This window comes from Protopterus annectens, chromosome 1.part1 (genome assembly GCF_019279795.1).
Source record: "Protopterus annectens isolate FY-2018-M chromosome 1.part1, PAN1.0, whole genome shotgun sequence".
NCBI lineage: Eukaryota > Metazoa > Chordata > Ceratodontiformes > Protopteridae > Protopterus > Protopterus annectens.
In genome coordinates this window covers 61,134,689-61,159,688 of record NC_056726.1, presented here as the reverse complement: position 1 = coordinate 61,159,688, position 25,000 = coordinate 61,134,689, and positions in this window count along the sequence as shown.

Sequence of the window (25,000 nt, the reverse complement as noted above, 5' to 3'; positions counted from 1 at the left end):
CATCGTGGAGTGATTCCATAGAACAGTGGTTAACTGCTCTGCAATGAAGTTAATATACTGGGAAGAAAGAATACTACTATAATTAGCACCTTGTTGTGAGAACACTGATACCAACTCAATATAAACATGACAGTGTGTGTGTGTGTGTGGGGAGGGGGTTGCATCTGTAAAATTGCAGAAAATCTGGCTCATTTAAGTGATGAGATATTCTTTTCCATGTAATAGTCTACGGCCACATAGATGCAAACACAGACTGTGGACAAGATTATGACAGGGGAAAGTGCCACTTATTCTGCAGACTGTTCACTACATAAATTAACAAACAGTACATACTTAATCCAACAGCAGATCACACTGAATCCCATGCTAGCATTTCACAACTGCAATGCATGCACATAGGAAAGGAACTACAGCGATGCAGTAAAAAATATTTCTGGTGAACTGTTTTTACGTGCAGATCAGCAGTATGCAGAAATTACAGACCAGCAAGTCATAAGTACAAACTGGCTGTTTTACACTCAAGTTTAATTATGTTTGTTTTATGCAATGTAACTCCCAAACACTCCTAGAAGATGAACCTGAGATCAGAACATATGCTTACATGCTGGCCACTGATTACTGCAGTACGGTGGACTTCTATAATGGACAGGAGACAAAAGGTGAATGAAAACTGCCAAATGCAGAAACAAAAACAGAAGCAAGAACTGTAAATCTGTTGCAGAATGAAGTCGGACGTGTGTGTGTGTGTGTGTGTGTGTGTGTGTGTGTGTGTGTGTGTGTGTGTGTGTGCGTGAGAGAGAGAGAGAGATGGATCACCTGTAAGGCCAGGTGAACTAGGTGGCTGCTTAGGTGCCATGCAGAAGAGGGGTGCTTTACTTGTGTATTTTAAGGGAGAACAAAAATGCTGCTGTCAGCACTGCTGTGCCCCTGTTTTAAACAAACGTGGCCATAGTACTCTATAGGGGATAGGACTTTCTGTTCTGTCCCACCCAAAATCTAGACAACTAGTCAAGAGGGCATATGGGCTTGATGTCTAGATTGTTAGAGTGAAGGCAAGAAGTAGAAGCTTAGAATATTTGAAGGAGAAATGGCCATGGTGGAAATAGAGGCAGCTTGCAGTCAGTGACATTGTGATAGCCTGCAATGCTATGCTTCAGTTGGGAGCAGCTCAGTCTTGACAGCCTGGACTATATCAGAAAAGTTTTTTTTTTTTTTTGTTTTTAATTCTGGCAGACAAGCAGATATGGGCAGTTGCTATGGCTTTTCTGACTTATTATGCTTTTGTGTGAAACATCCTAGAACTTTTTTCTGTGGCTATCTACTTTGCATGTGAAATGGAAAAGAAATAAACTGCAGGGGTCATTATTTTTACTACAAATGGACATCTGTGGGGCACACAGTCACAGAATTAGGACTGCACAGGAATGAAAATGAACTTGATATATTGAGCTCAGGTTTATGTGTTTATTCTGGCTTTGTAAGTCTAATATGCATTTGAGTGAAGCAAGTTGGAATGATTTATACTAGCTACTCACTGTTTAAATACATTGTTGCCATTATATTTTAGCACAATCAGATTTCTGAGGTGCATACAATCAGCAAAGTGGCTATAACTGCTAGGCGGTAGGCTTTCTTGTAGATTAAAGGAACTGACCCTTTTGTTATTTGCTCAATCTAAACAGTCTTTAATTTGTCTTTAGAGGCCTAGAATGCCTTTTTTTGTGAAGTAAGTTTGTTTATTTATACACACTTTGTTGGAATACTTTACTGTGGCTTTTGTGTGTTTATGTGAAGCAAAACTGAAATGCATTACCGTGGCCTTTATTGTTTTTAACCATAACACTTCATCTGAAGTTTTACAGTTAACAATGTGGCTGTAAATGCTGCTACTGGGGCTGTTTGTGGATGAAAACAACTGATCCTGCTGTCATGACCAAGTTAAACAATCATTAACCTGGCCTTGCAGGAAGAGGGTTCATTTATGTAAAGCAAGTAGGAATAATGTGCTGTGTTCATTTTTATCACAATCAGACATACAAGGTATAGAATGTCAGTGAAGTGGCTGCAACTGATAGGTGCAAAAGTCATATACAGATAAAAGTCATTTAACCTTGCTGCTGTTTCATCAGTGTTAAACAGTTATTGATCTAGCATGGCAGGAGCAGTGTCACAAAGTATTGTACCTTTTGAAAATCAATGTAAAAGATCATTGGTATAGCTTATACTTCTATGCAGTCATACATGTGTGTCTATGTATGTGTGTGAGCTGGGGGGATGTTGCACTATTTTAACAGTAACATAGCAATAATTTCTTTCATTTTACATCAATAAAATATCTTCACTGTACACAATATGGCTACCACCGATCAGTGGGACAGGATGTGTGTGAAAACAACTGATCATTGTCACAACAGCACACTAAATAGCATTGCAGTTTTTCAGCACTTGTCTCACTGGCTGAGTTCCTGGCTGTGGCTCTTTTGTGTGGAGTTTGCATGTCCTCACCCCATCCCTCTTTCTACATTTAATACAGATGATCTTGTTTCTGCCAATACATTAAAGATATGTTGTAGTTTAACTGGAACTGATACAATTTGCATCTAGGTAAGTGTGTGCATGTGTGTGTGTGTGTGTAAGCGAGCATGCACACATGTGCACCTATGTTTATCTTATGATAGATCTGGCTTGTGAAGGGCAGTGTCATTGTGAAAATAAATATAGCAGCAGTCATCATCTGTAGATATGAGCAACATTGGCAGGCACTGGGCATATACCTAAATCCTGTGTGTAAAAAAAGAGAAAAAAAACAGTTAACAAGTCATTATATTTCAAAACTAAGGCATAAAAATTTATCACATGACATGCAGATCCTGACAATTTCTGGATTCCTGGTGGCCTTATACCCAGGGCTGCATAAATGAATTTTAACACAGGGATTAGTAGAGGTCTTTCTACTAATCTAATACCGTCTCTGCTCCAAAGTATGTACAGAATATTGCTATTGCTTTTTGTGGGGTCTGGGGACAGTGTGGTAATTTCTTTAACCTTTCTCACAAAGAAACATCATAAGTATGCACAGAATGTCACTAGAGGCAGTGTACTGTTGGGGTGGAACAAGTTGGAATATATTACTGGGATAATTAATTTTTCCACTTTCCTCACAATCAAATATCCAACATGTACACAAGTGGCTATCTTTTGGAGGTAGGTACTAAAAATATGAACATTATCAACAAGGTGCAATATACTTTTTAGGTTATAATCAGGTATTAGTAAATGAGGATTCAAGTAAATATTGCTGGAAAATAATACAGAAATGATAAAGTTTAGTATAAATGGACTGAAAGACAGGGTGAATGAAGAGTATTGTTGCATTCCCTGGAGTAAAAGCAGTCAGAAAAGTGACACTTGGTGTGAAGACTACTGACAGTAGTTTTCAGTTTTGTTCTCAATATGACTACAAGACAGTATATGACATGAGGTAAAGGTACCTAAAGTAAGGAATGGTTGTGACTGTGTCACTGCCCTGAATGTTGAAATAGATTATGTAAGTAGGGCACGCTGTAATTGTTCAGTTTGTGTTACAATGCAGTAGGGTAGGAAGATAAGCGTGCAACAGTTTGTCACCCATACAAACATCACACATCCACGTTCCATCTGAAGATGAGATAAATGAATTCAAAGCAAAAGTCTTTAACCTGTTAACTTAAATTGTCTTCTGAGTTCATTGCACCTCAGACAAAACAGGAATTTTTACCTCTATTTCACAACATATGAGAACAGTAAATTTTCTGTCTGTAACATTCTTACCAGTAACAATTATTTAAACTACACTGTGATGTCCCACCACTGGACTGGTAATCAAGGAGCCTCAATCCTCACCACTGGCAACAGTGGGGGACGTTCACTGGGAGGATGACAAGTACACACACACACAGTATTTCCAGATGCAGCTCTCTGCATCAACAGCAATTTCCCTTAAGAGCACACAGAGACCACAGTCAGTCCGAGGCTGGATTCTCACTCTTCCTCCAGATCCCCAATAAGACTCCCCACTGGCATAGCTATAGAGTTGAGTGACCAAGCTAAGACCTCCAGCAACCTCTCTGTCCACCCAATGCTTCAGGTCCCTGCCCAAGCAGCTGACACACACACACACACACACACACACACACACACACACACACACACACACACACACACACACACCCTTGGGAAAGGCTACCACATGTTTACTAGTTATGCTCCCTTCTTCCCAGACTATAAGGTAGTTACCACTGCCACCAGTCAACTCCTTATTAGCTACTTTAAGGCCCTTAACAAAGAGTGTCTAATCTTACTGTGTAATACTAACATTAACGCAAATGGTAGTTTGACCAACAGCAAGGCTATTAGGTTTGACTCACACAGTGTCACCAAATAAATATGCAATTGCTGTCAAAACGTAAATATCTCTACACAGATAAGCCACAATGAAAATTTTAAATATACTTAATAACAAATAATAAAAGAACAAGACAATACTAAATATACATATTCACAGTGACACCAGAGTTCAAAACCACAGGAAATATTTAAAATGACATTGCAGGACAGTCTCACACAAATAAAGAAAAATATGTAAACTAAGCATTACTATATTTCTGACTGTAACTACAAGAATTATTATAATCTAAGAACTTACTAACAGAGCAAGGCAGATGTGGTGAATGGATCTTCTAGTTGTTGTCAGGTCCAAGACAGAATACAGAATGTTCTGTCTCACTAAAATATTTCTCAATTTAATTTCTCAAATACTACTGCTGGGATAACTTCAGAATGACACCGCTTCTTGTCATCTGACTACTAGTTCCCAGGCCAAACAACCATTGATGAAGATGGCAGTTATTTAGCATCTACCTGTAAAAATAAACAGACAAGGACTTCTCCTCAGATCTCTGGCAGAAGCTGGAAGTCATAAAATAATTGCATTCCTTCATACTTTCAAGACTAGTAATTATTTTACCCTAAAGACAATACAGAAAATTTCCTAGTACAGATATTGTGTTGCTTGCTGTATTAAAAACAAAGATACCATATTTTATGGCCTAGCCATAAAGTAATTTAATTTCAATTATTTTTCTGAAGTTAACCTCCTGTATTCCAGTTTCCACTGTTAAAATATATACATTTAAACAGTTACAATAGCCCATGCATATTTCTGTTCTCTTCTAGTACAGCACACTGTGGCTACATTTCAAACAGCACTCTGCAAAATACCCTTTTCAGCACACGTGTCTGTTCAAGCAATTTAATATACACATGACAGACCGTTCTAATATATTTGTAACACAAGCATATTGTATAGGTTCATAGGTAGGTAGTATGCTATTGGCCTTAGGGCCTATATAAGCCTAGCCAAAAAGTTACCCTGGCTTTCGCCACCCAAGAAAATTATTTCCCTGTGCCCTTGTCGAGCAGAGCCACAGAAGTGACCCCTGGGGCGAATTTCCTATTTCCCATCCAATCATCAAGATTTTTCTTGAAGAGTGGTAATGAGGAGCTTTGTTTGATATAGATAGGTAGTTTGTTCCAGAGTATGGGAAGTCTCTGGGACAGGAATCTATCCCTCCAGCATGTTCTGTTTATTGTGGTGACAAGGTTTAGGTCCCTAGAGTGTGCAGCTCGGAGGGAGTGGGATTTCGTTAAGTGGAGCATGTCCAACCCCTCTGGGTTTGGCATAGCTTTGTATGTTAGGCAGAGATCACCTCTGAGTAGGTGATATGCAACGGAGTAAGCTAGAGTTTTTGAGATTATCTGCATAGGGCATCTGTTTGAGGCTGGTAATCCTCTTTGTGAGGTATTTCTGCAGCCTTTCGAGTTGTTGTAGATGCTTTGTGAGGTACATACCAAAAGGGGCATTGTACTCTATAATGGGTCTAATGAGGGGATGAGTAGAGGGAAATAATAACCTCTTTTTTCCTGGATGAGAAACCATTTGTGATGAGGTGTGCCATGTAGAAGGATTTCCTGACTACTGGGGTGATGTGATTATCAAAGGAGAGACTACTGTCCATCTGTGTCCCAAGGTCTTTTATCATACTTTCGGTGTTAAGTAGGCTACCACCTATGTGGTAGTTCATGGGTAAAGAGTTTTTACCAAAGGGGATGACAATGCACTTTCTGGCATTGAGCTTGAGGCCATGGCTTTCACACGAGGCATCTGTCTCAGTGAGGCCCTTTGTAGGATGTCCACGTCATTAGGAGTTTCGATTATGGCTCCTAGTTTGCAGTCATCTGCGAACTTCATTAGCCAAAGACCTTCTGTGTTAGCCTGTACTTCAGAGAAGTAGATACCAAACAGGAGAGGACCCAGGACTGAACCCTGTGGTACTCCACTTGTCACTGGTTTGAAGTCGGATTTGGAGTCTGCAACTTTCACAGTGTGGGTTCTGTCAGTGAGCCAGTTGGTAACCCATCTTGTGACATAGGGATTTATACCTAGTTTAGTGAGTTCATCTATAATTCCACAGTGGGGGATGGTGTTGAAAGCCTTGCCGAGATCTAGATAGGCTATGCAAACAACCTTACCCTCATCTATGGCTTTGGTGACTGCTTCAAAGAAGTCTATCAGGTTTAGGAGACATGATCTGCCTTTTACAAACCTGAAATGGGTGGGGTCCAGAGTTTGGAGATTACCAATGTCTTTGTTTATAAGTTCCATGATGATACATTCCATGGCCTTGCAGACCAGGCTTGTCAGGCTAATGGGGCAGTAGTTCCCATGGTCCGTGGTGGCTCCCTCTTTGTGGAGTGGGATAATCATCACTGTGTGCCATTCAGTGGGCAGAAAGCCTGAGGTGAGGCTATGGTCGAACATGGTACTTAGGTGGGGTGCCAGTTCATTCTGTATTTCATGTAGAACGCAGCCTGGGATGTTGCCAGGTCCCATGGATGCTGTGTTCTTGGCTTTGGAAAGTGTGTTTTTTTACCTGTGCAGCCATGATTACAGGAGCTTTGCATTCTTCCAGTATAGAAATGGGCCCTTTAGGGTATGAAAGGGGGGTAAAGTTAGCACTGAACCTATCTGCCAGGATGTTGGCAATATCAGTTGGTTCTGTATATTTAGTGCCATTGTGCTATAACTCAGAGCAGATCTGAGTGTTGCCATTGAGATTCTTGACATAGCTATGAATGCTTTGCGGTTGTCTTTAGAATCGGTGGCGATTTTGTTTTCGTAACTAGCGTTGCAGGATTTTATGAAGGATTTCAGCTTCTTACTGAGGCTGACCAGGGAAGTTCCTCCAATCATGGGATTTTACTCTTTTTTTGCAACAGTTTCTTTCTTCCTTCTGTTGTAGAGTTTGTGTATGGCAAGGGACAACTAGATTGGCTTCCTTTTCTTTGGAGGATAACATCTTGGTTCTGTTAGGGATAGCACGATCCATGCACTCATGTAAATGCTTATAAAGTGCATTTGTGTAGGATTCAACAGTCGTACCTCTATTATCCGTCTGCACGGGTGTCGTGAAGTTTGCCACTTCTGTCTTGAAAAGCATGAAGTTGGCTTTGGAGAAATTTTTAACAGTGATTTCCCTAATGGGGGGTGGGGACAGGATGAGGATGTCTAGGGTGATTATCTTGTGGTCGGATTTGACCATTGAAAAACTGACCTCTGGTGTGTAACACCGGTCGCCCATGTTGGTAATCACCAGGTCTAGGATATTGCTACCCCTGGTGGAGGTGTGGATGAGTTGATCCAAGGCATTGGAATTATGAATTCCAGAAAACATTGAGCAAAAGAGTTGGTACATGAGTAGTTTTCCCAGTTAATGGTGGGATAGTTGAAATTGCCCATTATTAGGGTGTTGGGTTGTACCCTAATATTTTCCAGTGTATCCCCAAGAAATGAGGAGTGGAAATCCTGGGGCATGGTGGGGGATCGGAAGCAAGCTACAATTTGGATTGGGGTCTTGCCTAGAGTTAGTTGCACTTGGATAATCTCGGATGCATTATGCTGAGCAACTAGCCTGGATGTGTGGATGTCCTTAATGAATGTGGACAAGCCTCCACCTTTAGTGTTTCAGTCCAGGTTATGTGGCCGAAAGGTGTGGTATGAATTATAGCCTGGTAATGCAAGGATGGTCTCTGGAGCCTTGAACCAGGTCTCTGTCACTGCACAGATGTTGATGTTCTCCATTTTAAGGAGTGCCTCGAGTGAGTGCATTTTGAGGTTTAGACTAGCATCGAGTAGTATTACCCTCAGATTTTGCTTGCTTTTACCTGTATAAATCATTTCAATATTCACCAATGACATTTTATTTATCTATTTAACATTTAACTGAGAAAGTCTGACTTGGAATGAAGCCAATTTTCAGCAGAGGCCCAGGGAGAAATGCTCTAGACACATCTTTCTAATGTGGGAGGAACGAGGAACACCCAGAGGAATCCCACACGTATGCAGGGAGGACATGCAGACTCCACACAGAAGACACCCCAGCCAAGACTCGTACCAGAGAACCTCTTGCTGTGAGTTGACAATGCTAACACTGCACCACTGTGCCTACATATAATTATTTACAAAATTCCAGCTAGCTAGGCTGACAGTATCTCCTTTCTCCACATACACCACCAAGTAGTAAGATATTAAGAAATGCTAAAGTTATTCAGTAACCCTTTATTTGATGTCTGCATCAACCAGAGAAGGCCCAAATTTAGAAGAATTTGGGTTATATACAGGCATGAGGTCGTCTCTTATGGTGCTGCACAGGGTGGACTGGAGGAAGATTTTGGAAAGTGAAGATGTTTGGAAGCCAATGAGAAAAAAACAGTTGGATCCCCATATTTTGGGGCAAAGATTTACACTAGGCAGAGACAGTAGTCACACAGGAAAATAATTCATACTTTAAATGTCTTCAGAAATTATTTTGAGTTAAATGATCACAGTGCTATGCTAGCAGAGTGGACAAGTTGCTACTGATTAAAACAAAGATTAAAATGAAGAAAGGTTAAAATTATTATAAATGTTCTGCCATGCCTTCAGGAGATGGACACATTTTTTTTAAAAGAGGCAAAGTTTTAACCTGGGCAAAGATTACTAATGGCAAACGCACTGTAAAGTTGAAAGTAGCAAAAAAATTTTGCAGGCCCTGTTTTAGGCTCATATGACCAAGGGCATTAAGTAATTCAGAAGCATCCTGACAAACCATAGACAGCACAAGGTTTCAGAATGGAGAAATAGGAGATGTGGAGCATTACATTTCTTTACTAAAAGCACATAAATATAATCAGCAGTGCAAGAATGGTCCAAATGAAACCACTACAAATTCTATTACAAAAAAAAAAGGAAAGTTGTGGTCATAAGCATGTGTGTGTGTTGTTGAACAGAAACATGAAAATGAGCAATTTGCTGATGCTACTGAATTGAAAAGAGCTGGTGCAATTAAATCAAAGAATACCTCTGAGGAAGAAGTGAGAGTAGAGTATTGAAAAAATGCTAAACGTTAATAAGCCAAATGTCAAAAATTCAGTTAATTTTGTATGAATATATTTTTTAACCATTGTTGGGTAGAAAGTACAGAACAGATAGGTGTGTGCATATTATTAATGCAAACTAGCCATCGGGGAGAGACAATGGGACAAATGTCTGTCTTTAATATAAACTGCAAAATGACACAAAACCAAACCAGTGAACTTCCAGGACAAGAAAACCATCAAACAAACTTCTGTTGCACAAAAACAGATTAAGCGCTTTCATCCAGTTGCAGCATAGGACTTCATCAGGATCTAAACACACTCTTCTTAAAACCATTTAAATACCTTGTTAATTAAGTCACATGATCTTCAAATAGGTTAATTGACAAACAAAGATGGTTTACCTCAAAGGAAACCTTTAACTATAAACCAACATTCTAATAAATGAAGTTTGGAACAAACTAAGTTGTCTCAGGACATCTTCATGGGGGGAGGGGGGTTAGGTTAATATTAAGGGGAGTTAAGTGGGTTGGGGGAGGTGAAAGGGTTAAGTGGAGGCAGGGATGGTTGGAAGGAAGTGAGATAATGATGGGGAGGGGCTTAAGAGGTTTAGTCTAGTGTAGTCGGGTTAAGTAGTCACATTTTGGCATGAACCTGCTACCCACCCACCCTCCCTCCTTTCATTGGTGGGGTGTAGGGTTATTTTATCAGTGGGGGGAGGTGGAGAAGTGGGATAGGCTTGCCCTCTTCTGTTCCCTCCTCTGATGTCTGCATGTTCATTTCAAGGATCTGGGGAAAGGAAATGAGTAGTTGGGAGGAAGCTTGCTGAATAGATAAGCAAGCTGAAGGATAGTGTTTATTTGGTGGATGGTAATTCAATGGATGGTGTATGAAGTGAGTTGAGACGCTGCTTCATAAGTCAAGTAAGTGAGCAGAGGTATGGACCCTGCTTGTTGGGCAGGGTGAGTAGGTACGCTACCCTGATTAACATTACAATGAATGGTGTATGAAGTGAGATGGGACGCTGCTTCATAAGTAAAGTGAGTAGAGGTATGGGCGCTGCTTACTGGGGCAGGGTGAGTAGGTACGCTGCCCTGTTTAACATTACAAGGATGTTATGCTGTATTTAGTATCATTATACCATGTGTAGTTGTAATTAATAAAGTTGGTGATCAAAGCTATGTTACAGAAATCTAATAAAGGTTGTCAAATGTCATTTGGTGTGATGTGTGTTACTGAAGGGGACCGGGACAAATAGCACATCATTAAAAATTTCATAATACTTAATGCTACAACATAATAATTTCACAATAAAAAAATATATAAAAATATATAAATGCAAGATACCTTTCCAAACTGTATTACTTAAAAAGAAAATTCTCCTAACACTTTTGGTCATTTGGATTGTGAGAAACTAGGATTAGTAATAGGACTAGTAAACATTACACAGTGCATGCCCATAGTTGCACAGCTATGTTAATCACTGCACAGAGTCATAACCATGATATCCTATTTGACTACTTTGCTTATATACAGACTTATCAATCTTGCCAAGAGAATATTAAATGCAAATACATCCTTAAGTTATGCCAGTAATACATATACTAGACCGTGTCAAGTACTTCTGAATATTTTATGAAAGTCCAGTTGCCTAACAATTCTGCTTGGTGCTTCATTAGCTCTAGAAGTGTCCTAAATAACTATTGTCCAAGTAACTGAAGGCTTGGAAAGAGATGTAAACTTAATGTGAGGCTGGGCAAAGAAATGTGCGAAAGGAAACCAATATGGTTACTCAATAGCTTAAAGCAGCATAATTTCAAGGTAAATAAAAATTGTATAATATGAATATGTCAGAAATACATTTTCCATTTAGATGGTCTGCAGCAGAAAACTCACAGCAATTTTGTAAATACCAAAGACAAAAGATAAGCAGGCATTTAGAGATTGTTACGAATTGTGCCAGATCTTGTATAGTTTGTCCTAATTCTGTGTTACAAGATGTAACATGGGAGGGGAACAATGAAAGAGAGCTCTGAAATGCAAAAGAAACTTGTCACAAAGGCACCAATGTTAAAATACTATGATATGAGTAGCTCAGTTGTGTTGCAACTAGATGTCAGCCAGAAGGGCATATGAGCTGTGGACCTACAAAGGAACAGACTGGCTGGCTGCCTAACTATCAAGACCATTTAACTCATTAACTTTAAGTACCATCACATGGTGCCTCTGTGCTTAAACCCGAGCACTCTCTGAGGTGCTAGGAATTCTATGCTATTACACCCAAGTGCCTTCCACAAGTGCAAATAAATTTATGCACATATTTTAGCTCCACTGTTAAAAAATAAGTTGAAAAAAGTATCTGAACCTTGTCAGCTACCTTCTCAACTTATTTTTTTAGCATGGAGTTGCCAGATGGTCTTATTTGAAATGTTTGAGAAAATCTGCTTGCCGTGCACTTTGTACCTTCTTGCAATCACAGCAAGCCAATTCTGTACTCAGGACTGTATCTAACTAATGTGTGTGTGTGTGTGTGTGTGTGTGTGTGTGTGTGTGTGTGTGTGTGTGTTAAAAGCTCTGGCTGTGTGTTAAAATCATATTTTTTTAAATGTTAAAAAGAAAAAAAAGACTTTAATGCAGCACTAATTTCAGTACCGGTACTGTAACAAAGATCGTGTCTTTCATAACTTATCAGTATCGGCACTGTATGTAATTTGCTGCTTGGATCGTGCCTTATAACTGGCAACTTATTTGTTCAAGAGTCAGGAAGCAAGTGATCATAAAACAGTCCAAAACCAGTTTCAGTTATTTAATATTTCTTTAATTCTCTTGATACGTTAGTAGAATAAGAGGCTTTACATCATCTTGCACTGTCTGAACAAGAAGTACAAAACTGTTATGTGTGGCATTATCGATTGACTGTGAACTTTATTAAAAAAAAAAAAAGAATCAATTTTGCTAAGGGCACAACAAAACATAAGTCAAAAGCAAGGATACACTGCAAAATCGGACAGTTGAGAGGTGCTGGCATTCCTGATATTTTAAGAAAAACACCTGTGCAGTGAACAAATAAATCTCCCAAGACAAACCTTGAGAAATTGTTGCAAACCCTCCAGCTGTCTTGGGGGTCAGATTCCAAGTGTGTAAAGGAAAATATTACAGTCAAGCTTGTTTCAGAAAATTGCATTCCACTTACATTTGAGGCATTTCTATTGGACTACTTGCAAGAACTTTTCCCAGTTACTGTTGGCACATTTTGTAGTCAAATCTAAAAGAAGTAGGATAAACAGTATTACAAAGCCCCGTGTTCACATGCCACTTCATGTCTTTTCTCCAAGGATAAAGTAATCTTCTAGTCAGAAGGATTCACCTAAAGTCTCATTAAAAGTGTGAGTAAGAGGAGCCTGTCAAATGATAACTTGTTTCGGACATCAGCTGCAGAATTTTTAATCACTTGTCTCCAAACATGCATTTTTAGAAGTAAAAGAAGTCAATCACTTATAATTATGCAAGTGTCTTTCACCACCTTTTGTCTTTTTTCTTCTAGGATTACTTACTACCATATGGTGTAATAGTACAGCACTACGGTACCAGCTCTATAAATGAATGTCAATCCTACATTTGCGGTTAAGGCTGAAACCCCAACACGCCTATTGATTTTACTGTAGTAAACTGCTTTTTAGGCTAGTAATAAGCAACTTTCTACAGTTTTTGACAAGGTATCTATTTATTTACTGAAGTCTTTAGTTTGATAGGGAAAAATATGTTTTCCTTTACAGGGCATGTAACTGCACATGTAGATAATGTCCCAGTATCAAGGACCAAGTTTTAAATATTAATCTAATTCATTTAAAAAGTTAATGGAGTACCAGGCGTTGCATAACCATGCATGTTCTGTATCTGAACAATATGTATGCCACTGTTGACCTACTTAATGCCTCACTAATGAAAATCACAGATTTTACAAGAGAAGGGGGGCAATACAACATTGACACTGTAATGTTCTGTACCACTTGCTTCCTTAAAGGCTCAGAAGAATCAGAGGGAAATCTGCTGATGGAAAGAGACAAAATCCGAAAGGTTTTAAACATTACTCTAATGCTGTATGAGCAGGCTTTCCATCAGTGTGTCTGTTCTGAACAAGAAGAAGGAAACGTTATTATATGGCATTATTGACTGACTGTAATCCTTAGGGATACAGTCAATCAGACATTTTGCTGTGAGATGGGCACAAATATGATGCAAAAATCAAGGTCCTTCTGCAAAACTAGAAAGATGCATTTTCAAAGTGCTCAAAGTAATTAGTTTTCCTGCATGTGTTATACACATGATTTTGATAACTCCAAAATTCAATATTTTGCCTGAACATTAGAAAGTAAATCAGATTTCAAGTAGTGATGCAGCATGGCAATATATTGTGTAGATAACTTCATTTGGTGATTTATATGTATTACATAAACTGGCACCATTGAACACAAGTCTACATTTGGCAACTTTAACCAAGCTTGCTGAGCATGGAAATATTAAGACAAATCACTATCAAACTGTGGCTACACAGACTGGATAGATTGCAACAGTTGGTTTCGCTAACAAAATGTAACAAGGTTTTAGCCATTGCTTAGCACCTAAATGAAACAAACTGCATCAGACAACAGTAAACCAACTGTGACTAGTTATATTCACAATTCCACCTCTCAAGACATTTACAACCTACATTATGATTAACAATTTCAGCACATGAGCCAAGGTTCTCAGAGCAAATAATCAGAGAGGGAAATGTAACGGAATTGGAAGAGGCAACACATTCATTTGGATTGCAAGCTACAGATTGAATTCCCTTTCTTGATATCAGAGTATAGGTAAAAAGAAAGAAATAGAGGGATCCTAAGTGAAAAACAGCGCCACTAGTTTTTAATAGAATATGATAGAGTTTTAGTACAACCTAGAACAGAAGCTGCTGTTAAAAAGGATAATTAGTAGGGCATATAAAATACTGCATAACTATAGGAATAAATCAGAAGAGGTTAGGAAGGATTGAGAAGAGAGACTGGATAAGGAATTCCCACATTATTTTTGCAATCATTTTTGCATGGATCAACCAGACAGTTTAGATATTTCTGACTTTATTTGTGTGTCTAATTCTAATAAGGGTTTGGCTCACAGAGATAAATGCATTTGCTTGTACATTAACTCTGGCATAGATCAACCATATGTCTTGGACAATGTTTCTGACTTTGTCATTCATCTGTAGAATTTAGGTGAGAGGAAGTGCTCAGTAATACACACACACACACACACACACACACACACATATATATATATATATATATATATATATATATATATATATAGAGAGAGAGAGAGGTCCTTAAATTAAAAAAAAAAAAAAAAATATATATATATATATATATAGAGAGAGAGAGAGAGAGAGGTCCTTAAATAAAAAAAAATAAGTGTATGGATGTCTACAGTAAAGATGTTTACACTAAATTTGAACACAAATGTTGTAAAACATATTCAGTCTTCTACATGTACCTTTCAAACTGAACAGGATGTTACCTAATCAAAAAAATTACAGTTGTGTACACTTACCATAAATGTAGATGTTTGAGTGTATTCACTGTTGCAGTCATCACTTTTCGGTTATCTGCTTACAGTAGCCTTCAGTCAGCCTGATTAACAATGTCTTGGGTCCTACATCAGTTGCTGTCCCTTCTTCCATGAAGTCAGGTCGTCAAGGGTATAAAACATGCAGCCGACACCATTACATCAGTTTTTCTTGCCCCAGATGTCAGGTGCCCCCTTAATGGGAAGCAATTAAATCTATAAATATACAAGGTTATACCTCCAACAAAAAAGCAAATACACCAAAAAGCTTTTGAAGATAGCAAAGGAAAGTAGAGGTATATCCAAAAAAAAGAAGGGGGCTGGAGGGAAGGTAACCAGGACTGCAACAGTGAATAAACTCGAACATCTACATTTATGGTAAGTGTACACACAACTGTACTATGTTCTTCATGTTTCACTGTTGCAGTCATCACTTTTGGGTAGATTCCCAAAGCTAAGGATGGGAAGAGGAATTTAAATAGAATTAGGACCAGCTAAAAGGCCCTGCAAGACTGCAGTGGCAAAAGCCAGCTCTGGATTTAGACAAAATTGGCAGATGGTAATGCTTGGTGAAAGTATGTACAGAACTCCAGGTGGCAGCTTTTAGGATGTCCCTGGTAGGGACGCCTCTGAGAAAGGCTGTAGAGGTAGATGCAGCCCTGATAGAGGGGGTCTGATCCCCTGTGGGATAGGTTTTACATGGTGTTTGTAGCAGAAATGAATGCAATGGCCTATCCATTTGGAAATGGTTTGCTTTGAAATAGCCTTCCTCTCTGCCCCTGCAGCAAATGCCACCAGCAGTTAATCAGATTTCCTTTGAGGTTTAGTTCTGTCCAAGTAGAATCTAAGTTCTGTGTGCACATCTAAGGAGTGCAGAATCCGTTCCCCTTAGTTCTGTGGATTAGTAAAGAAGGTTGGCAAATGTATAGACTGATTAAGGGCCACACTGGATACCACCTTGGGCATGGAGGAGAGATTGGTCCTGAGGGGCACCCTGTCTGCATGAAAGATGATGAAAGGCTCCACTGCCATGAGGGCCTGTAATTCAGATACCCTTCTTGCTGAAGTGATTGCTAAAAGGAAAGCTGTTTTCCAAGAAAGGAATTTTAAGTCCGCAGTGGCAGCTGGCTCGAAAGGAGGAAGGGTGAGCTTTTCCAATACAAAGTTGAGGTCCCAGGCTGGAGTTGGAGCTCTCCTGGGTGGTCATAGATTTTTGGCCCCTCTGAGGAACTGCTTAAGCAGTGGATGAGAGAAGGGGGGTGGTTCTGTGTTATAATGAGCTGAAATGGCTTAGGCGTGAATTTTGATGGAGGAGAAAGACAGTCCCTTATGAAGCATCTCAGTTAAGTATTGTAAAATCTGAGGTAAACTGGGCACTGTTGTGCTCATCCCTTGAGATTGGTTCCAGGCACAGAATCTTTTCCATTTTTCAGTATAAGACATTCTGGTACTAGGCCTTCTTGGCTCTAAAATGATATCTATCACTAGTTTACTGAGGGATGGTAAAGGAGAAATTATGTAATTAGCCAGGCTGCTAGATTCAGTGTTTGAAGTTGAGGGTGCAGAATTTGGGTCTCCTGCTGAGATAATAGAGTAGGAGTCTGAGGCAGGTGCCATGGTGCCAACAGTGACACACTGCGCAAGAGGGGGTACCAGTGTTGGTGTGGCCAGTCTGGTGCAATCAAAATCATCCTTGGTTTGTCTTGTTTGATCTTTAGTAGTACTTTGGAGAGCAGAGGCAGAGGAGGAAAGGCATAAACTGTTAGGTTTTTCCAGCTGAAGGACAGAGCATCCACTTTCCAAGCTTGTTTGTGGGGAGTCCCTGTGCAGAATTTGTCCAACTGATAGTTTTGGGGGGAGGCAAACAGGTCTAAATCTGGGCTCCCCCATTTGCTTGTCAACATGTTGAAAATCCTTGGTTCCAGTTTCCACTCGTGTGGGTCCATGAGGTTTCTGCTTAGCTCATCTGCCAGTGTATTTAGTTTTCCTGGCAGGAATTGAACTTGCAAATGTACTTGATAGTTCAGGGCTGTGTTCCACAATGCCATGGCTAGTCTGCAGAGGGGGTAAGAATGTGTACCCCCCTTCTTGTTTATGTACAACATAACAGTGGTGTTGTCCATCTTTATTATTAATTGTCCTGGAAGAATGTGGTCCTTGAAGGCTGTCAGAGCATTTTATACAGCTAACATTTCTTTTTGATTGATATGCAGGTGCATTTGACTTGGGTTCCATTTGCCCTGAATGCACTTCCCTGTCAGGTGGGCCCCCCATGCATAGTCTGATGCATCTGTTGTTAAGGTTTGGGTGGCAGGGGGTAGTGTGAATGGTAGCCCCCTGTTTTGGTGACAGGCCTCTGCCCACCAAAGGAAATCTTGGCGTAGGCAAGGTATGATAGGAATTATTGCTTCTAGATCCTGTGAATGTTGATACCATAGGCTTTTGAGATACCATTGCAGTTTCCTCATATGCAGCCTTGCATATGGAATTAGAAGAATGCAGGAGGCCATGAACCCCAAGGCTTGCAGTATTTGCCTTGCAGATAACTGGGTTTTTGTGGCCACTTGTTTGAAGTAGGTTGTCAAATGAATCCATTTCTCTGGCATGAGGAAAGCCATCTGGGAAGTTGTATTCAAGCTTGCGCCCAGGAATATAATTTGTTGACAGGGTACCAGGTGTGATTTCTTTATGCTTATGGTGTACCCCAGACAAGTCAGTACCTTTTGAACAAAGGCCAGATGATTCAAACATATGCCCTGCCTTTCTGCCTGAATTAGACAATCGTCCAGGTATGGGTATATTTGAATATTTCTTTGCCAGCAGAATGCAATGACTGCAGCTAGGCACTTTGTGAATACCCTAGACACAGTAGATAAGCCAAAGGGCAGTGCAGAGAACTGATAGTGCATGTAGCCTGCTTTGAAGCATAGGTATCTTCTACAAGACTCCCTGATAGGGACGTGCAGGTATGCTTCTTTTAAGTCTAGTGTTGCCAACCATGCATCTTTGCCTAGCATAGGAAGCAGCTGGTGAAGAGTCAGCATCTTGAATTTTGGAATCAACAGAAAGGTATTTAGAGTAGAAAGGTCCAGGATAGGACACCATGTACTGCCTTTTCTGGGTACCAGGAAAAGTCTTGAATAGAACCCTTGTCCCTTTTCCTCTTCTGGTACCAACTGAATAGCCCCCATGCATAAGAGAGAGAGAGTACTTGATTTTGGGCCTCTGCCCACTGATTTGGGGGTAGATCTGGCCACCCGCTTGGTGTTGGTAAGGTGTGGAAGTGAAATCTGTATCCTTGGGACACTATATTTAAAACCCATTTGTCCTGGGTAATGAGTTCCCAGTTTTTGGCCTGCAGACCAATCTTTCCGCCTAAAGGAGCATTCAGTTAGGAAGTGCTTGGAAGTTTTAGAAGCAAGTCATTGAGACTGTTTTCCAATGGGGGGGGGTCTTACTACTTCCTGATTTGCGTGCGCAACCTCCCCCACTGCTTAGTCTTGTGTGTCCCCTGGGACTGAAACCTGGGGTTTCTGCTATGTCTGGTTTTGGCTTAAGAAGACCTGGAAGGGGCTGGAAAGGACCAATTCTTAGAGGGCCAGTGCCTACTTAATCTAGGAGGCTGAACTTGTAAGAAATCTGTAACAGTTTGCATAGATTTAGATTTATCTTCCATTTTTTTAAGAACTTCCTCAGCCTTGTTGCCAAACAGGTGGTCCTGATTTAAGGGAGCATCCAACAATTTAGCTTTAACATGATCAGGTAAGGATTGCTCCTTAAGCCAAGCTTGCCTTCTAAGCACAGAACCAGTAACAGCAGCCCTGCAAGAGGCTTCTAAAGAATCAAACCCACATTGTAAAGTATGTTTTCCAACCTGTTCAGCAGAATGCATTACACCCTGTAATTCTTTATTTTCCGCATAGTCAGGAATCAACATCATTTTCTGTTTAAGCAATCCAATAAAACATTGTTGATACTTTAACATAAGAAACTGGCAGTTTAAAGCCCTAATGGTCAAGGTTGCAGAAGTGTAAATCTTCTTACCCCATCTATCCAGCGCCCTGGAGTCTCTATCAGAAGAGGTAAGATTTTTAGCAATAGAAGCCTTAATGCCTTTGGGTCCCTGTGGAATAGTCTCTGGATCCACAATACGATTTTTAAAAAGGAACTTGTGTGAATCAGGAACCCTGTAATATCTGTCAGGTTTTCTGGGAGCAGGACGCAAAGAATCAGAGGCCAAACTAGAATCCGAAAAAGCATCATCAACAATGTCTAGTAAATCACGAATAGCTAAAGGCCTATGCTGAGGCAGGAGTAAGAAATCCCTAAGCTTCTTTTCTGAATCAGAAAAATCCTGACTTTCCCAGTCGAAATGCTCCCTTAGAGTATGTAAGGTTTCACCAAATGAAAAATCCTCTTCCGGGGAAGCAGAGGGAATAGAGTCCTCTGCATCAGAATCCTCATAAGTAGATATGGGCAAATCCAGATCATCAGAAGAATCAGAAAAATCAGAATCCTGGTCAGAAGATTCATAAACAACTTCAGTCCTAGGTCTCTTAGAAGGGGGAGGCTGGCTTCCCCTGATTAGAGTTATATGATCTTCAGCCATTCTTATCATTTGTTTCTTAGGTATAGAGGCCTGAGCATGCAGCCTGGACATTGTTTTTTAGGCATGGTTTGAGATTTAGGCCTAAAAGAAGAAGGAGGCATCGGTTTAATATGCAAGTCCGTAGGCCTGAATACACCCTGAGAAGCCAGTGCCTGCACAGCAGATTCAGTCCCATCCAAGGTAGAGACATCCACAGGTTCCATAATTGAAGCATCTCGCAGCATACCGGACTCTAAATGGGTCTCAGTAGAGGCCTGCGAATCAGACGTAGTGGGTATCAGGGGCTGTGAAAGCGCCTCACTGAGTACCGGTGAACTGGTGACTTGCTTAGGAGAAGCGTTGTCAGCAGTTTTGGACCTCGGCGGCCTGTCTCTGTCTTTATCCATGCATTTTTTCGGAATCCCAGTAGTTGGATGGCTAACCGAAGACATTTCTGGATAATTAAACTGAGAACCGAAATATTTAGAGGCGAAAATATACAGACGATGGAGAGTGCGCTGATTAAATAAAGCACAAAACCGATAGTACGGTACGTCGTGGTCAGGGACTAGGCAAGGTATACAGTACGAATGAAAATCTTTATGAGGTATTTGCTTTCCACAAGTAATGCAATTATTAACTTTTACTGACATCGGTAAGGAGCAAGAAAAAGTTTCCCCAACGGGGTACTTAGCTTTAGTTGAAGACTTCGGTTCTGAAACTCGAAAATGAAAATTTCAGGAATTGGCCGACCAGCACTTGCGAACTGCTTCTGCTTCGGGCACCGCACGGCAAGAAAGACTGATGTAATGGCGTCGGCTGCATGTTTTATACCCCTGACGACCTGACATCATGGAAGAAGGGACAGCAACCGACGCAGGACCCAAGACTTTGTTAATCAGGCTGACTGAGGGCTACTGCAAGCAGATAACCCAAAAGTGATGACTGCAACAGTGAAACATAAAGAACATCTATGGTTTGAAGAGCAAGAAAGCAAATACACGTAGCAAATATTATGAGGAAATTATAATTACGAGACAGGAAAGAAAAACACCTAGAGAAAAAAAATGAGGCTCTTTGGATAATTTGATAGTTACCAGTAATTGAAGGAGAAGGAAAAGGAAAAGAATTCCAGAAATGTACTGATACTGACATAAAAATGTAGTTACTGAAATAAATTACAAGCACAGACTGATCTGAGGAAAAACCGTCAGTGAGGAAAGAAGGTTTCTTTCTCCACTTTCAAGGGAAAGAGCCAAATGTGTCCACAACTTACTGTTCAAGGCTAAAAAAACTAAAGTTCTCAATAAAAAGACAATATGAAATGTGTCTGAGAAAAGCAAAAAAAACAAAAAAGAACAAGACATACAATGTATTGGCCAGGAATTAGTGTGCAATCACATGTAATTTGTGCTACAACAACAATCCAAAGGAAGAAATGGTAATATACCCAGTTACAGATTACCCGTGAAGAAGAGTAAGCACACATTTACTTAAGGAAGCTATGCATCTAATATAAGTAGATTATTATTATTCCATGTACCCTGCAATAATTAAGAAGATACAGCAAGTGTTATTAATGCATTAAAGTCTATATTCATGAGGCACAATACAGAAGTCAGACATTCAGATGATCTGTCGATTAATTAGGATTCAAACAGTGCATTCAGCTGATACAATCAGCAATATAACTGGCAAGTCTTAACAGCAAACATCTTATGAGAAAAAGCAGTAACAAAAGCTAGGAGGAATGCCATTTCATAGTTTAGAAATGGAGGGGAACACATTTTTTTTTAAGTACACTATACTGAGCAATAATAACCATCATAAATTACAAATATATCATGTATTTACAATGGTTACATGGAATGTTAACATCACCATTAATTACTGAATCCTCATAAAAAGGCTCACGCAAAAAAAAAATGCAGGGGAACTCCTTTGCGGGCCTACATTCTCAACAGATCAAATGTTAATGGACAGAAAGTTGAAAAGCAAATTATCAACATCAATAATTTTTATTTTTGTTCATCTTTCGCTGACGAAGTTAGTCTCACTAGGCCAGTGACCTTTTTTCAGGGGAGACACGTGATATTTATACTACTATGGGAAATTTGGCCAGGGTATAAGGAGACTTCCGTTACTCTTAAATAGGTGTCATGGGACTTTTTCCATGTACTTGAGCTACCACCAACTCAAGCAGATAGAGCCTTCATCTTATCCAAAGGAAGACATACTCCGGAGTATAGAAACCCTTATACTGCACTGCAGTGTCAGCAATACATCTACCTAGTGTGGGACTAGTACCCACAGCTTTCTGCACGAAAGGACAGTGTGCTATCTGTTGTGCTGCTGACACTGCTGTACTATATTACTAATGTCAGAAAATCAATATAAAGGAAAATAAATACTGAAAACTAGTCAACAGAGGCAAAAAATACTAACAGAGCAACTGCATGGGGCTACCTGTTTTGAGAGTTAAGGAGAAAAGCCATGATGAAGTTTACAGCCTGAACCTAAAGTAGTTGGAAAGGCAAATAAACCAAAGCCTCAAGTTATACATGGGAAATGCAGACATCTGTAAAGGAGGAATTATAAATACATGCATAAGACAACTACAGCAAATTTAAAAAAAAAGCACAACCAAAAGCATCACATCCACTAATGATGCAAGAAAACAGCCTGGTAGAACTGGCTCCACTACATTTGCCTCTAAGAGAAGCTTTAGAGCAGCAACAGCTCCCTGAAAAGGCAAATCAGACTTCCAAAGAGAAGCTTATTATCAAATATTACATACAAAAGAGGTCATATTCATGAACAATGAAAGAGCTGCACAACACTGAAGACAAAAAATTTGACTTACTGCAAATTCAAGTGAATGTGAATGAATACCTTGTATGAGGTAAACATCCGTGACATGCACAAATATAGAGTTTAAACCATTTTTAAAATGAAGTGAAAAAGAATGCATGCTGCTTCACAGAATGAATACAAAACAAACATTTCATAAGAAAAATGGGAGATGTTGGATATATAAGCATAGGTCTTTAAGCATGCTAATTCCTAGCTACTGGAAGTTGCATTTTCTGTTACAAACCTTGAAACAAATTCACCTTTTTTTTTTTAAATGAGCTTTAAAAATTACTATCAGGCTAACAACATGAGGTACCCTTTGCAAGCCTAGCCATGTTTTCCCGAAAGAATAATGTCCTGTATCCAAACATGACATTTGGGGCCAGGCATTTATAAGCAACATCTGTCCATAAGAGACATGGGTGCCAAGTCCAGTGTAACTTCCTATTCCCCATCCACTGGTCTAGGTTGCGCTTTAGCTGAGTAACAGATGAATTCAGCTTCACGTGGATGGAAAGCATATTCCAGAGGAGGGGCAGTTTCTGGGACACATATCTGTCTCTCCAGCATGTTCTGTACAAGTCACAGACCAAATTCAAGTCCCCAGATCTTGTATTTCTCGTACTTTCTGACTTAAGAACATGTAGGAGATTAATAAGTCAGGTTTGCAGATGCCTTGTAAGCCAGGCATTGCTCACCCCTCAATAATCTACAGGAGACTGAGCAGAAGGAAATGGCTTTAAGGAACCCTGCATAAGGCAGGTTTATTATGCCTTGTATTCTTTTTCTAAGGAACTTCTGATGTCACTCTAGTTGCTATACATACCTGGTCAGGTACATACCAAAGGCAGCACTGTACACTATGACTAGCCTGGTAAAAGTAAAGTACAGTGGGAGAATGACCTCTATGGACTTGGATGCCATGCCCTTACTTATAAGATGTGAAACATAAAAAGATTTCCTCTCTACTGTGACCACATGGTGTTCAAAGTTAAGGCCTATTGTCTACATGCATACCCAGATCCCTGCCCAGTGGGTCAACTCTTAACAGTGTATTAGCAACATAGTAATTAGCCAGTATAGTTGACTTCCCAAAGGGTACAGTTATGCATTTCTTATCAATGAGTTTAAGACCATGACTCTGGCACCATTTGTTAGTCACAGACAGACCTTCCTGTTCACCAACAGTGGTTGATTTTCACTTCGATAACTTTATGATGAAGATCCAAATGATAAAACTGACCTCAGCAAAGTCCAGTCAAGCTGCCTGCACTAGTGCATTCCTGTACACAATGGTGAACTTTGCCCATGCCCCCTGCTGACTATGGGACTATGATTCCAGTCTTGCATGACTGCAGCCTCTCTATATACTACATTTTTTTTCCAGCCCTTGAAAGACATCACTATCATACTTTGCCACAACATTATCCACAGGCACCTCTTAATGCTACAGGGTGCTGACCTCTCTGATGCCCCCACATTACTGAAGGCAGTGAAACCCACAAGCAGCCAATTAAAGTCAGTGCTTTAAGAGAAGGAGACACATCTGTGAAGAAGGATACAACAAAGAGACAGGCTTATTCATTCAATCATGCCATGCTGACATGCCATCAATGGCTATTTAGAAAGAGAATCTGAGAAGGTCCACATAAATTAAAATAAAAATAGTCACAGTACTAAAAAGTAAAAGAGAAAAAAATAACTGGGAAACAGCAATATAACACAAGGTTAATTGCAACCACATTTGTACTAATGAAAAGCATATTCAGGCCTGAATGACGTTTGAATATTATATGTATCCTTGTGAGGAGCTCTAAGCCACACACACTATTCATATGGAGTAAAAGCCATCTGTTTTAAGGAACAGTAAAATTAATAAGCAGTGCAAAGAGCTAAGCAGAATGAAACAGAGGAACAGGATCATTGCAGGCACCCACCTTATTTCTGCACTCTTATATGCATCACCAATATTCGCCAGTCTCAGAAAATCAGACCTTGTCATGCTTCAAACCTGCCATAATAAAAGTGCCAAATTTGCAAAACATATTCCCAATTGAACACATCATTGCATTCCTCTAAAACCTCTTGAATGGCTGGAACTTCCCAATCTCATTCTTTATAACCAACTTATAACAACCCAAAAACTTCTTCACTGCCCTGACAAAATCCCTGCTTTACAAAACCTATTTCACCCAAGCACTAAAGCTAGAGTTCTGCAATCAAATCAGAAACTCTTACTAGAAGTATCAAAAAACAATAACTCTGCTAGCACTTCTCTCTACAGCAACTCAATTGCTAAGCAATGGAACAGCCTCCCCCCCAACATTACAACTATAACTACCCTCACCCCCTTTAAAAAAGCCTTAAAATCTCATCTTCAGCATCTCCGGTTATGTAACTGCAACAACTCGGACTAACCTCCTACTAGTACTTTCAATCTAATTATACATCTCTCTCTATTCATTTCCACCCCACTACTTCTCCTTTCTTGCTTTACTTCCC